The 15,953-nt window shown below is 42.3% G+C and overlaps 1 long non-coding RNA gene across 1 annotated transcript in view; it reads left to right on the top strand.

The window, feature by feature from the left end:
- Nucleotides 1-15,953, top strand: part of LOC127526195 (uncharacterized) — a 269,189-nt gene that overhangs the window by 99,444 nt on the left and 153,792 nt on the right. The window lies entirely within an intron of this gene.

Raw genomic sequence — 15,953 nt, 5'->3', positions numbered from 1 at the left:
GCCTACAGTTTGCCCTTTGCCCCTCCTACCTGCATGTGTTTCTTGGCAAAACTCATTGTTTGCAGTCACGTGATAAGAGGGATGAAGGAATTAAAGGAAGATGCCAGGCCTAAAGCTCAGACTCTGTGCATTGTGCCTCTGCAAAGGTTTGGAGTGCAGTCTGGTGCTGAAGTTATTGTCTAGCTGTTGACAAACATGATGAAAGGGGTCTGAGGCCTCCAAAAAGCTCCAGAAGCAGTCTCGGACCTTCAGAAATCTGCCCAGAAACAGCAGACTTCGGCATGCCCAGGCCCAAAATGGAAAGTTTGAGATAAAATCCAAAAAAGAGCTTAAAGGTTCTGAAAAATACAGAAATGACTTACATGGGAGGGGGTAACAATAAACCTCTGGCTTGATGAGACAACCTAAAACTAGGTATCTTTATAAACTGGGAATTTCAACGTATAGAAGCATGTGCTATTGGTATGGAAGGGAATTCATTTCCATTGTGGAGAAGGACAGCTGTCATGATGCCTTTTGAGTAGCCTATGAAGAACCACCACTCAACCACATGGTGTTCATGTCCAGGAGTGTCCATAACTGAATAAACAAAAAAATGAATGTAATAGCGAATGAGAGTAGGACATGACAAGTTGATATGATGCCCCCATACTCATTCCCTGTGAGGAGTAGGAGGTCATGTCTGAGAATGAATGACATCACCATTTTATGGCCCTCGTGAAGGTGTTTTGTAGTTTCCTTGGATCTCGTGATGACACTTTGTCGTTTTCTGATAACGACTCTAAAGTGTCTTCACAAAGATAATAATAATGGTGATAATCAAAGTAGTAGAAGAAGAAGAACATAAAAAGGTAAAATATTGCGCTAAGTTGCATGTAATTTTTGTCATTTTGCAACAACATCAAGAATGACATGGTAACAGTCGCTGAGGTGGAAAGACTGAGAAAGACAGAGTTGAGCCTGACAACGGACATGTTTACTTAGCAATGAATGAACCAGAACCGTACTTTCAGAAGAATCTCCTTCCTGCTGTTAGGCCGCAGGAAACACTTTGTAAAATAACAGCAAAACTAGCCATGGCTATTCAAGTGTTGTTTGTGAAGTCCAGTGGTATCAATCGTCTTCCAGAGTTGCGTGCCATGTCCCTCTCCAAAATCTTCCTTTCCTTCTGCAAGGCTTAAATAATCCATTACCCTGGGAGACCCCCCTGTCTTCTTGAACCTTCCCAGACTTATTCAGTGTAAAGAGAATGTTCTAGGGGTTTGTGGAATGCAGAGCTCAGTGTGCTTGTGTGACATTTTTCTGTCAATCAACCATCCAGCCCCGATATCTGCAGATAGATAGATAGATAGATAGATAGATAGATAGATAGATAGATAGATAGATAGATAGATAGATAGATAGATAGATAGATAGATAGAGTGCATCCAGAAAGTATTCACAGCGCATCACTCTTTCCACATTTTGTTATGTTACAGTCTTATTCCAAAATGGATTAAATTCATTTTTTTCCTCAGAATTCTACACACAACACCCCATAATGACAATGTGAAAAAAGTTTACTTGAGGTTTTTGCAAATTTATTAAAAATAAAAAAATTGAGAAAGCACATGTACAGAAGTATTCACAGCCTTTGCCATGAAGCTCAAAATTGAGCTCAGGTGCCTCCTGTTTCCCCTGATCATCCTTGAGATGTTTCTGCAGCTTTATTGGAGTCCACCTGTGGTAAATCCAGTTGATTGGACATGATTTGGAAAGGCACACACCTGTCTATATAAGGTCCCACAGTTGACAGTTCATGTCAGAGCACAAACCAAGCATGAAGTCAGAGGAATTGTCTGTAGACCTCCGACACAGGATTGTCTCGAGGCACAAATCTGGGGAAGGTTACAGAAAAATTTCTGCTGCTTTGAAGGTCCCAATGAGCACAATGGCCTCCATCATCCGTAAGTGGAAGAAGTTTGAAACCACCAGGACTCTTCCTAGAGCTGGCCGGCCATCTAAACTGAGCGATCGGTGGAGAAGGGCCTTAGTCAGGGTGGTGACCAAGAACCCAATGGTCACTCTGTCATAGCTCTAGAGGTCCTCTGTGGAGAGAGGAGAACCTTCCAGAAGGACAACCATCTCTGCAGCAATCCACCAATCAGGCCTGTAAGGTAGAGAGGCCAGACGGAAGCCACTCCTTAGTAAAAGGCACATGGCAGCCCGCCTGGAGATTGCCAAAAGGCACCTGAAGGACTCTCAGATCATGAGAAAGAAAATTCTCTGGTCTGATGAGACAAAGATTGAACTCTTTGGTGTGAATACCAGGCGTCACGTTTGGAAGAAACCAGGCACCGCTCATCACCAGGCCAATACCATCCCTACAGTGAAGTATGGTGGTGGCAGCATCATGCAGTGGGGACTGGGAGACTAGTCAGGATAAAGGGAAAGATGACTGCAGCAATGTACAGAGACATCCTGGATGAAAACCTGCTCCAGAGCGCTCTTGACCTCAGACTGGGGCGACGGTTCATCTTTCAGCAGGACAACGACCCTAAGCACACAGCCAAGATATCAAAGGAGTGGCTTCAGGACAACTCTGTGAATGTCCTTGAGTGGCCCAGCCAGAGCCCAGACTTGAATCCGATTGAACATCTCTGGAGAGATCTTAAAATGGCTGTGCACCGACACTTCCCATCCAACTGATGGAGCTTGAGAGGTGCTGCAAAGAGGAATGGGCAAAACTGGCCAAGGATAGGTGTGCCAAGCTTGTGGCATCATATTCAAAAAGACTTGAGGCTGGAATTGCTGCCAAAGGGGCATCGACAAAGTATTGAGCAAAGGCTGTGAATACTTATGTACATGTACTTTCTTAGTTTTTTTATTTTTAATAAATTTGCAAAAACCTCAAGTAAACATTAATCACGTTGTCATTATGGGGTGTTGTGTGTAGAATTATGAGGAAAAAATGAATTTAATCCATTTTGGAATAAGGCTGTAACATAACAAAATGTGGAAAAAGTGATGTGCTGTGAATACTTTCTGGATGCACTGTAGATAGATAGATAGATAGATAGATAGATAGATAGATAGATAGATAGATAGATAGATAGATAGATAGATAGATAGATAGATAGATAGATAGATAGATAGAACTTTATTTGTCCCCAGGAGGATCAGAGTGTGGAAAAATTTCATCAACCACAGAAAAGAGAATTGCGTCACCAGGTTTATTGTGGTTCCTAAGGTGAATTATGAAAGTCAGCTGCACATTGACCTTGCTAACCTTCCTCTTTAGAATTCTCATTGGATGTTTTTCTGATTAAACTCCACACTCATGTCTTGATTTTAACTTCCACGCTTGTTCAGCCTACTAGTATGAAGATTCAGGCTGAGATGCTTTGCTGATAATGTCCCTCAGACTGGCTTCCCCCAGACGTTATCTCCTGTCAAGTGCTATCACATTGAGCTGTGGTTGCTGCCCCTCAGCGTTTCTCCCAAACACACCCCAACATTCCACCCTCTGAGGTGCCAACCTAGAGACAACAAGGCGAGTCTGATTTTGAATAGTCTTCACCTGGCTGTGTGATTGACTGAGATCAGTTGACTGTATGCGACCCGACCTCACTCACATGTGGGTTTCCACTTTTTAGCTTATCACCCCTATGAGTATTAAGAAAAATAAAATATAAAATTGTTACAATACACATAAAGTGCCATGGCGTTCATCGCTAAGCAGTGCTGCTTGAAGTACCAGAAGTCTGTCTTCCTCTCTGTGTGGATTCCACATGTCCGCCTAATGTTTTCTCATAGTCCTCCAGATTTCCTCCCACTTCCCAAACCCTTGCAGGTTGGATTACCTGATGACTCTAAATTAATGTAGCATTGGCATGAGTTTGCCCTTGTACCCAAGACTGAATCTTGCCATTTGCTCTATGATCTGATCTGAATGATTAGAATGCCAAGTGTCTCTTGGAAGCCTCAGTGGTGTTAAGGGAAGCCAACTGACTGGTCAGATCCCATAGGCCACTTTGGCCGTTTTTATCTGCTCCTAATTATTTTTCGTAAACTCATTTCTGTCATGGATAATCTTTTAAATGAGACGGTAATGACGCAGATACAGTAAACAATGTTTTTCCTAAATGCCTGTAGATGTGGATAACTCAGTGTGCAATGCAGGCAGCCTAAGTGCTGACGCTCATTTCTTGAGGGACATGATTGATAAGCCGGCGAATCACACTTCTAGTTTTTCTTGCTCCGTGGGCTGACGTTCAGGCTGTGACTTGCTTCCCTATCCTGCTCTTTCCATGGGAACTGATTTCATTTCTGACATTTGGGCGCAGTTCCCATATAACTCATCTGTTTATTATTTGCTTGTAAGGACTTGAAATGTGAAAACACTTCCAGAGGCAGCTTGATGCAATACATTTGTGACCTCCGCTGCTAAGTGGCAGTTAACGATGCGGCTGGAGCGATTCCTCAGATGGGGTGCAAATTATTATGCCGGCCCACCAAGTCAAAGCTCCGAGGGGAGTGGAGCAGTCAGATTGCGTAACTGAGGGTAGTCGCAGCCTCTGGAATGGCAGAAAAGTGTGTGAGTTTTAGGGCAGGGTGCCATCATGTGATCCACTAAAGCGGTGGGCTTAGTGGTCTCTGTGAGAAGGTCATGGGCGTCCTTCACCGATCAAGCTCCATGGGAACTGGAATGTCCAACTTCTCTTTTAACACCATTATGAGTCAGCGGGCTATTCCGGTGAAGGTTTAGGTGTGAAGACCTTTGAGGTAACAAGATGATTTGCCACCCCTTACGAGTCATGGGGTCTTGATGAGTTCTGATTAAATAAAAAGCGAGTGATTTTTGGTGTCTCTCTTGGGTCAACTGTTCTGTCCTTAATTATTCATTAGGGCTCAGTTGTGATGGTGCAACTCCTTCTGCTTCTCTTTACAGGGTCATAGTCCAGTTTACCTATGGTGGGACCGAGAGGAATTCTTACTTTATCATTTTTTATTATTCAAGAGAACTTTGATGTCAGTGGGGAGGTGGACAATGGATTTTGAAAGTCCTCGGACCACTTCACTTTCTGTATGCTTTATTGTATTGTAGATTTCATTTTAAACTAATACATTTGGGTCCATCAGTCTACACTCAATAACTCATAACGACAAAATGAAAACATATTTGTGGAATGGTTTACACATATATTAAAAATCAAAAATCTCTCATTCACTTAAGTATTTGGACCCATCTAACTGTGCACAGATCTATCCTGTTTGCTTTAATTCTCCTTGAGATGTTTCTGACCTCCACGGCGCTGAGTGGCACAGTTTTTCCTGTTCCTCAAACTAACGTAATCTCATTTGACAATTTGGGAAATAGACAAATTCCTCTTGCTCCCCTCTGAAGTTCTATGGGTCAGTCCAACTGTAGTGTAACTGGGACAAGTTCTGTCACTCTTAATAAGTTGTCTGGTCTTAATGACCACCACATAACTAGAATGTACTTTTGAAGTCATTCCTCATTCAGGTAACGGGAACCGTCTCTTACTCCCCATTATTGTCCTTCTTGCAAGTTTAAGAGAATTGTTTGCTTTTCTTTCTGTTACTCTTTATGATTCATCACATCACTCTGGCTATTGTACAATTGGAAGGAACGTTCTCTTCTGTTACTCATTAGAGTTCCAGAAAACTCCTATTGTTCCCCTTTCCAGTCCTTTCAATCAATCTATCATGTGCTTGTCATAGATAGATAGATAGATAGATAGATAGATAGATAGATAGATAGATAGATAGATAGATAGATAGATAGATAGATAGATAGATAGATAGATAGATAGATAGATAGATAGATATTAATGTTAGTATAGTAGGCAGGATAAGATAGATAGATAGATAGATAGATAGATAGATAGATAGATAGATAGATAGATAGATAGATAGATAGATAGATAGATAGATAGATAGATAGATAGATAGATAGATAGATATTAATGTTAGTATAGTAGGCAGGATAAGATAGATAGATAGATAGATAGATAGATAGATAGATAGATAGATAGATAGATAGATAGATAGATAGATAGATAGATAGATAGATAGATAGATAGATAGATATTAATGTTAGTATAGTAGGCAGGATAAGATAGATAGATAGATAGATAGATAGATATTAATGTTAGTATAGTAGACAGGATTAGATAGATAGATAGATAGATAGATAGATAGATAGATAGATAGATAGATAGATAGATAGATAGATAGATAGATAGATAGATAGATAGATAGATAGATAGATAGATAGATAGATAGATAGATAGATAGATACTTTATTAATCCCAAGGGGAAATTCACACATGAAGAAAGGAAAACTTTTAGTAACTGAGGCGACCAGAAGAAGAAAAACATCAAAAATCAAGTTAAAATAATTTCTCCCATCTTTCGTCAAATCAAAATGCTAAAACAAAAGAGAGGGTCTGAATACTAAACATAATTCCTAAACACTACCACCAACCACGCAGAGATCTCATTTGATTTATCCACAAACTCGGATGACCAGGAAGTTCTCAGTGGTGACCTTTTGTTGCATCTTTCTGTGCTTATATTCCTTGTTCCTTGTAGGTGGAACCTCCCAGGAAGCGGGGCCACCATGATGTCACCACTCCTGGGCCCTCCCTCTGGTTATATACCGTTGCTGAGGAAACTCAGGAGCAGGAGATCTTTAGTTTCTGGAGATCATTTGTTTATAGTGAAATTTCATGTAAGTACCGTGTTCTGTTCATATTTCACTTTGTTATTGGATTCTTCTTCTGGTTTGTGGTTTGGTCTCGTTTGTGGTGGATTGCATTTTAGGAAAATCCTTCTTGCCGTTTTCTTCCTCTGTTTTGCATTTTGTCCTTATTTGCTGTTTTTGTTAATAAATCCTTTATTCATAAAGATTGTTTATTTCCCCCTTTTCTTTATATAAGCCATGGGTTTACAGTCATCCCTCCTCTTGTTGAGCTTTTGTTACATTTTAGGAATATTTAGCTTTATCTTTTAAAACTTAGTCCCATTTTTGGGCTGTAAAGACTGAGGCAGTCCAGTGAAGCTGGGATTTGGCTCATTAGGGTGAGGCCTTTTCCACTCCACTCACTTTCAAAGTTCAATGTAATGCTTAACAGTCCCAAAATGTTGATCCTCGAACAAGTCCCCAACTAACCAGAAAACAGAATGCAATAAACGGAACAAAACAATCAAAAATCCTAATGCAGAGAACAGAACTTTAACACCTTCCATGAACGTCAATGAACTGCCACCTGAGCTCCTGTTTCTCTGGCTTAAGTAACCAGTGGGAGGGCTCAAGATTGGTGATGTCAGGGTGGCCCCGCCTCTTGGGGCTTCGCCCACAAAGAGCAAGGAACAGAGGGCAAGCGTAAAGAGACAATTAGCCAGAAATTACATAAAAATATGAAAAATACGAATTCACAACTAAAAAAACAGAGCAAAATACACATGAATTCTGCCTGTTACATAACAGCTGGATTATAATCTAAGGATTTCTTCTCCTGTCCCACCTCATATTATTTATCTGGTCTTTTCAGCCTCCATATTGTGGACCTGGAGAAAATATATGACAGGGTGCCTAGAGAGGAGTTGTGGTATTGTATGAGGAAGTCGGGAGTGGCAGAGAAGTACGAAGAGTGGTACAAGATATGTACGAGGGGAGTGTGACAGTGGTGAGGTCTGCGGTGGGAGTGATGGATGCATTCAACGTGGAGGTGGGATCACATCAGGGATTGGCTCTGAGCCCTTTCTTATTTCCAATGGTGATGGACAGGTTGACAGACGAGATTAGACAGGAGTCCCCATGGAGAGGTGGAGATATGCTCTAGAGAGGAGAAGAATGAAGGTCAGTAGGATCACCACTACAGAATACATGTATGTGAATGAGAGGGAGGTCAGTGGAATGGTGAGCATGCAGGGAGTAGAGTTGGCGAAGGTGGATGAGTTTAAATACTTGGGATCAACAGTACAGAGTAATGGGGATTGTGGAAGAGAGGTGATGAAGAGAGTGCAGGCAGGGTGGAATGGGTGGAGAAGAGTGTCAGGAGTGATTTGTGACAGACGGGTATCAGCAAGAGTGAAAGGGAAGGTCTACAGGACGGTAGTGAGACCAGCAATGTTATATGGTCTGGAGACGGTGGTACTGGCAGAAAAACAGATGTTAAGATTTGCATTGGGTGTGACGAGGATGGACAGGATTAGAAATGAGGACATTAGAGGGTCAGCTCAACTTGGACGATTGGGAGGCAAAGTCAGAGAGGCAGGATTGCGTTGGTTTGGACATGTGCAGAGGAGAGATGCTGGGTATCATGAGAGAAGGGTGCTAAGGATAGAGCTGACAGGGAAGAGGAGAAGAGGAAGACCTAACAGAAGGTTTATGGATGTGGTGAGAGAGGACATGCAGGTGATGGGGGTGACAGAGCAAGATGTAGAGGACAAAAAGATATGGAACAAGATGATCTGCTATGGTGACCCCTAACAGGAGCAGAAAAAGGAGACTGATGGAAGGCACATCCTCTTGTGTTACAGCTCATGTTCTCATCCCTCTTAGTCTTTGGTGATTGCTTTGACCACGTACTTATATTTTAGGAGCCATTCTTTCACAGAAACAAAGGGGTTGCACACAACACAAGTAACGAACGAACAAGACGTGAGGCGAAGAACACACAAACAACGAGTGCCGGAGAGAGCCTGAGGATCCATAAAATGGTAAAGCAGGACATGCCAGCACATCTCTTCACTCAATGTAGATTCAGCGTAGTGCTCAGTGCATGAAAAATTCAAATTTTCATTTTTGGAACTTTCTTTCAAATATTTTTGATCCGGGGTTAGTTGAATCTGCTGATGCAGGATGTGTGGATATGAAGAGCTGACTATACATTTGTTTTTGTTCACCACTGCAGCTCACTTTAAGTCATATTTCGGCCTCCACTGTTTTAATGTTTTATGTCTCTCTCTTTAATGCAAGAGAGACCTTTCTTATGTTCCATGTGTTTTGTGGGTGGTCCCCCAAGAGATGGGACCATCTGTCAATCACTGCCAGGGAATGCCCTCCGCCCTATTAACCTGGAAGGGTCTTCCAGAGTTCTAGGTGGTTCATTGCAAATGCCCTCTAGAGTTGGTGAGTTCCTTAAGCCTTGTGATTTTTCTGGATTTTTCAACCTTATCCTCCGTGTTCTGGTCTTGCTTTTGGATTCTTTTTTGGGAGTCTGTTCACCTTGGACTGGCTTTTTGTTGCAGGCAGTTCCATTTTTTGCTTTTCTGCTCCATGGAGCTTCATTGTGATTGGAATACTTCTTTTTGTGAAGAACTAGACTTTTATTTTATAAAGATTCTGTGCTAACCTTCATTACTAGCCAGGGTTTTATGGTGATATCCCCCTCTAGCGGGCATTACTGGAATTTTTTGGGGACTACAAGTTTTGGAACTCTTCATCATGATCATGTCACTTTACTGTTCTACCAGCTTGACTGTTGTGGAACTGGGCGGGCATTCTCCTCCTATCTTACATTTTTGAATTATCTGGTCTTTCAGGGAGCTCTGTAACTGATCGTCCATATTACCTCCCGTTCTTCAGTACAGTTTAGAATAATTCCTGCTGGCTGGGGTAAGGACATTTCTAGAAAGATCAGAGAAGGTCTTAGCCTGCTTTGTGGTTGTTTCTGGAAGCCTTACACCACATTCACCAGGTTTCTGACTCCTTCATGGAGCATTTATAGTCCAAGTGGTCTGCATGTCCAAAGCTATATCCCCCCCCCCCCCCCCCCCCCACTGTAGCTGGACTGATTTGTTCAACAGATGTCAAAACACAAGGAGTTTGCAGTTGTGTTTTTCCATTAATGCTTAATGTCTCTCCTCCTTCTCCTTTATACCTCAACTGGATTGTCCCAGGAAGCTTTTAGGGTCCTGTTTTCCTATTATAGCTAAACTATACGGTTTAGCGGAAAGATTGTGCATCTGAAGGAAGGGTCTTTGCTTTGATTTTGAATGGAGGGGATGTGTTAATTCAGCTAAATCAGAACACTTGGCTGTTTATCTTGAATGATTTCCAGTGGAGCTGGAGGCCTGTGGAACATCTGGAAAGAAAACGAGTGCAATTTTATGATAATTTGGTAATGGTTCCACCTTTAGAATTGGTTTAGCGTTAAAGACCACCGCTGATTGAAGTGAACTGACAAGAAGTTGGAGGAATGGACCCCTTGGAAATGTCAGCATGGTAAAAAAAGAATTCAGCTTTTTCCTAGCTTGCACTGGACTTGCCGTGACTGCAATAATAAAGGCTGAGCAACAACATGGCACCTATAAAGATGCCCCCGTAAATCTTTGACTGCGCCTTTGTAAAGAGAGCATTCTGCCAAATGTTGTCTCACCCATTAGCCCCATTAGATCTTAAAAGACCTGGAACTTTGTGGATAAGTTTCTTCTCCGGTGTTTTGAAAGGCACTATAAACACCATGACTAAAAGAGTTCAATTAAACATTCAGCAATTTATGTAAAGGAATTATTCACAACTAGGATTCATGCATTGGCCTCATCAAGCGTGTGCTGCTGGGGATCACCTTCAGAGCTTCACTAAGGTAAGCCATTCCACCCCAGACCAGGAGGTGGTGCTGTCACTAACTATTCTCTCTCTTCCATCTGCAGCACTGAGTAGAACTACAGTGCCTGATCCCGCCCCTTGGGCCTGAAGAAGGCTCCACCCCTTCCACTGGTGATGCAATAAAAAGGGGCGTGTCCAAAGCATAGCATCTCATTTGGACCTCAACCTTGGATGTGGAAGGAGCTCCTGAGCTACCCAGGGCTTACTCATTTACTTGTTTATTAAATAGAAATAAGTGTCGACATTTCTATTTTTTTGTTGTTAGAACGGCTGGATTGGCCAGCTGTTCTTTCTGCTGTGGCAAGCCACAATACTGTATCTTTGTGTTCCTTTCATTAAATGGGGTTGCCTGGCTGGCACCCTTCCATTTACTGTGGGCTCCTCGAGTTTTCCTGGCCTTGGGAGCCTCCAAACAAGTTTACAAAATGGTAAGTGCAAGGCCTATGTTTGATAAAGATCAATCCATTATTTGTATGAACAGCTGAGAAAATCGTGAAGAATTCAGTTACATATAAAATAAAGATTGATCATGTAATTGATAACAAGTGAAGAGAATGGTTGTGATTTCAGGGACAGGGACTGTCTCCATTTGTCCTTCCCTAAATTCTGACCTGCCTCTTTGTCCCTGCTGCTAAGTAGCACCACCATAGTGTGATGCTGTCACCAATGAGCTTCATCATAGAGATGGCATCAAGACGGGCATTGAGCAGTGCCTGACCTTCATCAGACATAGTGCTTGCAATTCCATCCAGAGAGTTCAAGTTTTGTCTCGTCCGACCAGAGAAGCTTTCAGAGTCCAAGTGGGCTCTCAAAAGCCTTTTACGTCACTCAAGAGGGTCTTCTATGTAGCTACTCTAACCTTAAATGTCTGGCTGATGGAATGCTGCTTCCCAAACAGGTTCTCCCGTCTCAGCAGATGACTCTTTTAGAGTGACTATTGGGTTCTTAGTCACCTCTCTGCCTAAGGATCATCTTGCATGATCGCACAGTTCTCCTGTTGGTTCAAAATGTCTTCAATTTCACAATTCTTGAGGCCACTGAGCTCCGTACTTCTACCTTTAAATGCAACCACATGCCTTGTACTGAAGAGTTCCTTACCTTTGATCCACTCTACCATAAACATCTGATTGATGGAGATCTGCTGAGATGATTGTCCTTCTTACAGGTTCTCCCATCTCAGCAGAGGACATCTGAAGTTATGTTAGAGTGGCCACTGGGTTTTTGGTTGCCTCCCTGTCTAAGGATCATCTTGCATGATGGCACAGTTCTCCTATTGTTTTCCAAACATCTTCCATTTCACAATTCTTGAGGCCACTGTGCTCCATACTTCTACCTTTAAATGTGACCAAATATCTTGTATTGAAGAGTTCCTTACCTTCTAGCCACTCTACCATAAACATCTGATTGATGGAGATCTGCTGAGATGATTGTCCTTCTTACAGGTTCTCCCATCTCAGCAGAGGACATCTGAAGTTGTGTTAGAGTGGCTACTGGGTTTTTGGTCACCTCCCTGTCTAAGGATCACCTTGCATGATCGCACAGTTCTCCTGTTGTTTTCCAAACGTCTTCCATTTCACAATTCTTGAGGCCACTGTGCTCTGTACTTCTACCTTTAAATGTAACCACATGTCTTGTACTGAAGAGTTCCTTACCTTCTAGCCACTCTACCATAAACGTCTGATTGAAGGAGAGCTGCTGAGATGATTGCCCTTCTTACAGGTTCTCCCATCTCAGCAGAGGACATCTGAAGTTGTGTTAGAGTGGCCACTGGGTTCTTAGTCACCTCCCTGCCTAAGGATCATCTTGCATGATCGCACAGTTCTCCTGTTGGTTCAAAATGTCTTCAATTTCACAATTCTTGAGGCCACTGAGCTCCGTACTTCTACCTTTAAATGTGACCACATGTCTTGTACTGAAGAATTCCTTACCTTCTAGCCACTCTACTATAAACACCTGATTGATGGAGAGCTGCTGAGATGATTGTCCATCTTACAGGTTGAAGTTGTGTTAGAGTGGCCATTGGGTTTTTGGTCACCTTTTTTGGACCAATGCCCTTCTTGCCCAATTACTCAGTTTCTCCAGAAGGTCGACTCTAAGAAGAGTCTTCTGGTTCCAAGATTTCACAGATACTGAAGCCACTGTGCTCCTGGAAACTCTCAAAACTTTAGAAATGGTTGTATCCCAGGGATCTCAAACTCCAGTCCTGGAGGGCCGCAGTGGCTGAAGGTTTTCATTCTAACCCTTTTCTTAATTCGTGACCTGTTCTTGCTGCTAATTAACTGAATGAATCTTAATTGACTAAATTGTTTTTTTTTATAAGATTTGTTCCTCTGAATTGCTTCTTTTCTTTCCTTAAACAGAAATGAAACGTGAAGTGAGTGAGCCAACAGAAGACCAACTGAGTCAGGGCCTCAAACTCCAAAACCAGTTGCTTAATTAGGTGCCAAGTCGTGTCGTTCATTAAACCCGTTCTTTAATTCCATGGCTTGTTGCTGTTCTTATTTTACAATAGTAGACATTTTCCAAATTGTCCATTTTATTCTTTACTTTTCTAAGAGAAACTGTTGAAATGTTTTGAGGGACCTGAGCAAATCAACATTCCTGAGACCACCACCCTTTTCATTTTTAGATATTGTATGGGGGCAGCACGGTGGCGCGGTGGTAGCACTGCTGCCTCACAGTAAGGAGACCTGATTCCATCCCTGCATGGAGTTTGCATGTTCTCCCCATGTCTGTGTGGGTTTCCTCCCTCAGTCCAAAGACATGCAGATCAGGTGCATTGGCGATTCTTAATTGTGCTTGGTGTGTGTGTGCCCTGCGGTAGGCTGGCACCCTGCCCGGGGTTTGTTTCCTGCCTTGCACCCTGTGGTGGCTGGGATTGGCTCCAGCAGACCCCCGCGACCCTGTAGTTAGGATATAGTGGGTTGGATAATGGATGGATATTATATGGTGGTCACAGTTTTTGGTTCTTTTTTGTATCTCATTATTCTTTGACTGCTAATTCAGGAAAAAGAAACAATTCAGGGGTCTGAGTCTTCAACAGAGAGTCAATTGAAATGAATGCAAAAGGAGTTAATTAGCAGCAAAAACAGGTCACTAATTAAGAAACGGATTAAAATGAAAACCTGCAGCCACTGGAGTTTGAGACCCCTCAGTACAAATTCATCATGGAGGTCTACAGAGAGTTCCTGGGACCTTATGACTTGGTTTTAGTCCTGACATGCAGTGTGACTTGCGGTGCCTTTCTAACCTGAACAATTCATGTGGACCTCCAAGTTCTCTGCACGTCCCGAGGAGAAACAACAAAACACGATGGACCGGGGGTGTGGGGGGGTTTGGAGGGGTGGGAGTGTTGGGATGGGGGTTGGGGGGCTTAATTTTGGAGTGCCACAGCAAAGGGTCTGAATACTTGTAAGAAGGAGAGATTTCGGCTTTGGATTTCTGCAAGCTCTTCTGAAAAGACGCCTTCATTTGTCATTATAGGTTATCGAGTGTAGATTGACAGGACAAGCATGGAAATTTTATCCATTTAAAATTCAACCCAATGAAGTGGGCAAAAAAGGGAAGGGGTCCGAGGACTTTCTGAATCCACTCTATGTAGCGACCTGCAAAGAGGTCAGCTGAGGCCTTTTAGCCACCATATCGGGATACAATGCTTACAAAATATTTACACCCCTATGTAAAGTGCTGGAATGTCCCGATTACTCCTGATAAGCCACCTCAGCTCATCTTCTGAGGCTCTTGCGAAGGCATATTTTCCATTAACTAACATCCTCCGTCGTCTAAACAAATCGGCTCCATTTTTGTGTGTGTGTGTGTGTGTGTTTTTGCACTCTTTGAGCGTGTGTCTTGCACTGCTGGCCATTTTTGTGGATGTAGTCCACAGTTTGAAACATTGATCTGAACTGCAGTCACGTGATAAAGGAAGTGCGCCTTCTTTCAATTCTAAGGAAAATCGTAGCAGGGCACAATAAAAAACCATCAGGTTCTTAGGAGGCCTTAAAATTACGTAAATACAACATCTGATGAACAGCCAGGCCAACCCTTCCCTACACCACTGATTTGGTGAAGAACATTTGTGCATTCTTAATAAAAGTTTTCTTTTTTTGTTAAAATTTCTATTATTGTTGCTGTAACTCGTTTTAGTGTTGTGTTGAATAAGAATATTTAAGTTTTAATGTTATTGTCAGCTTGCTAGCTCAATAGGACACTATTTAACATTTACTTTTTTACAATCACATTTATAAAATTTGATATTACTGCCCAGTTTGTATAAAATTCCATGTTTAGAGTTCATGATGGGCGTCCCTTAAAGATTTTTAGCATGGCAGTGCGCATGTCCGCACCGCGAGTCTAAATTTTGGCAAATGTCACCCTCCATAATTTGGGTCCCAATATCAAAGTTTGTTACCAGCAATTCGTACACTGCTGTTGTGAGTGAGCTCTAACATCCAGGATTTGGGACCGACACCCTCAGATCAAGCGGGCAGTTCACCGACATTCCCTGCCCATTTTGCACCATCACAGTGCAGGCAGCAGTGCAGTTCTTGCGGCTGAAAATGATCTAAGTGACCTGAATAATAAGGAACCATCCCAACCAATGCTAAAAGTCACCCTCTGGTCACAAGCCACTACTGTGCTGTTGTGTGGTCAATTGTGTGAAAAGGTGCCCCCTCAGAAGTTCTTAAGCCCCCCAGCCTGAGCAGTCTGGGCCTGAGTTCAAATCGTGTTGTGTTGGGTTTTCTCCCAGTGTATATATATATATATATATATATATATATATATATACAGGGCCGGATTTATATGAAAAGAGGCCCTAGGCTATTCCACTTATGAGGCCCTTTCACCTTCCATTTTTAAGTTTGTAAATTACATGAGAGATAATACAATTTTGCTAACAATTTGAATGTAGGCCCCTCTTGATCTTGAGGCCCTAGGCTGAAGCCTAGTTAGCCTATAGGAAAATCCGGCCCTATATATATATATATATATATATATATATATATATATATATATACAGTATATATATTGCCATTGCCGTTGTCCCCATGTATCAATGATGTATCAATTGCCTTCATAACTGGTTCAGAGAACCGTTCAGAAGTTTATGATATTATATTTATGGAGTACCGCGGCTGTAGCGGAGACAACAACAAGAGCCGCGAGTTCTCCAACAGCGCAGCTCACCAGCGACATGCCGGATTTACTTTGGCCTTGGCAACTTCACACCTGCCTCTTATGAGTAAAATAACAAAGCTATTAAAAAAAAAAAGCGAGTTTCGCATCGTCATTAATCGCAAAGTTCCCACAGTAGAACCGAGGGGGGCGTCTA

The sequence above is a fragment of the Erpetoichthys calabaricus genome, chromosome 17, assembly GCF_900747795.2.
Source record: "Erpetoichthys calabaricus chromosome 17, fErpCal1.3, whole genome shotgun sequence".
In the NCBI taxonomy this organism is placed as follows: Eukaryota; Metazoa; Chordata; class Cladistia; order Polypteriformes; family Polypteridae; genus Erpetoichthys; species Erpetoichthys calabaricus.
Note: the sequence above shows the minus strand (reverse complement) of the source record. Positions and strands in the feature narration are given on the sequence as shown.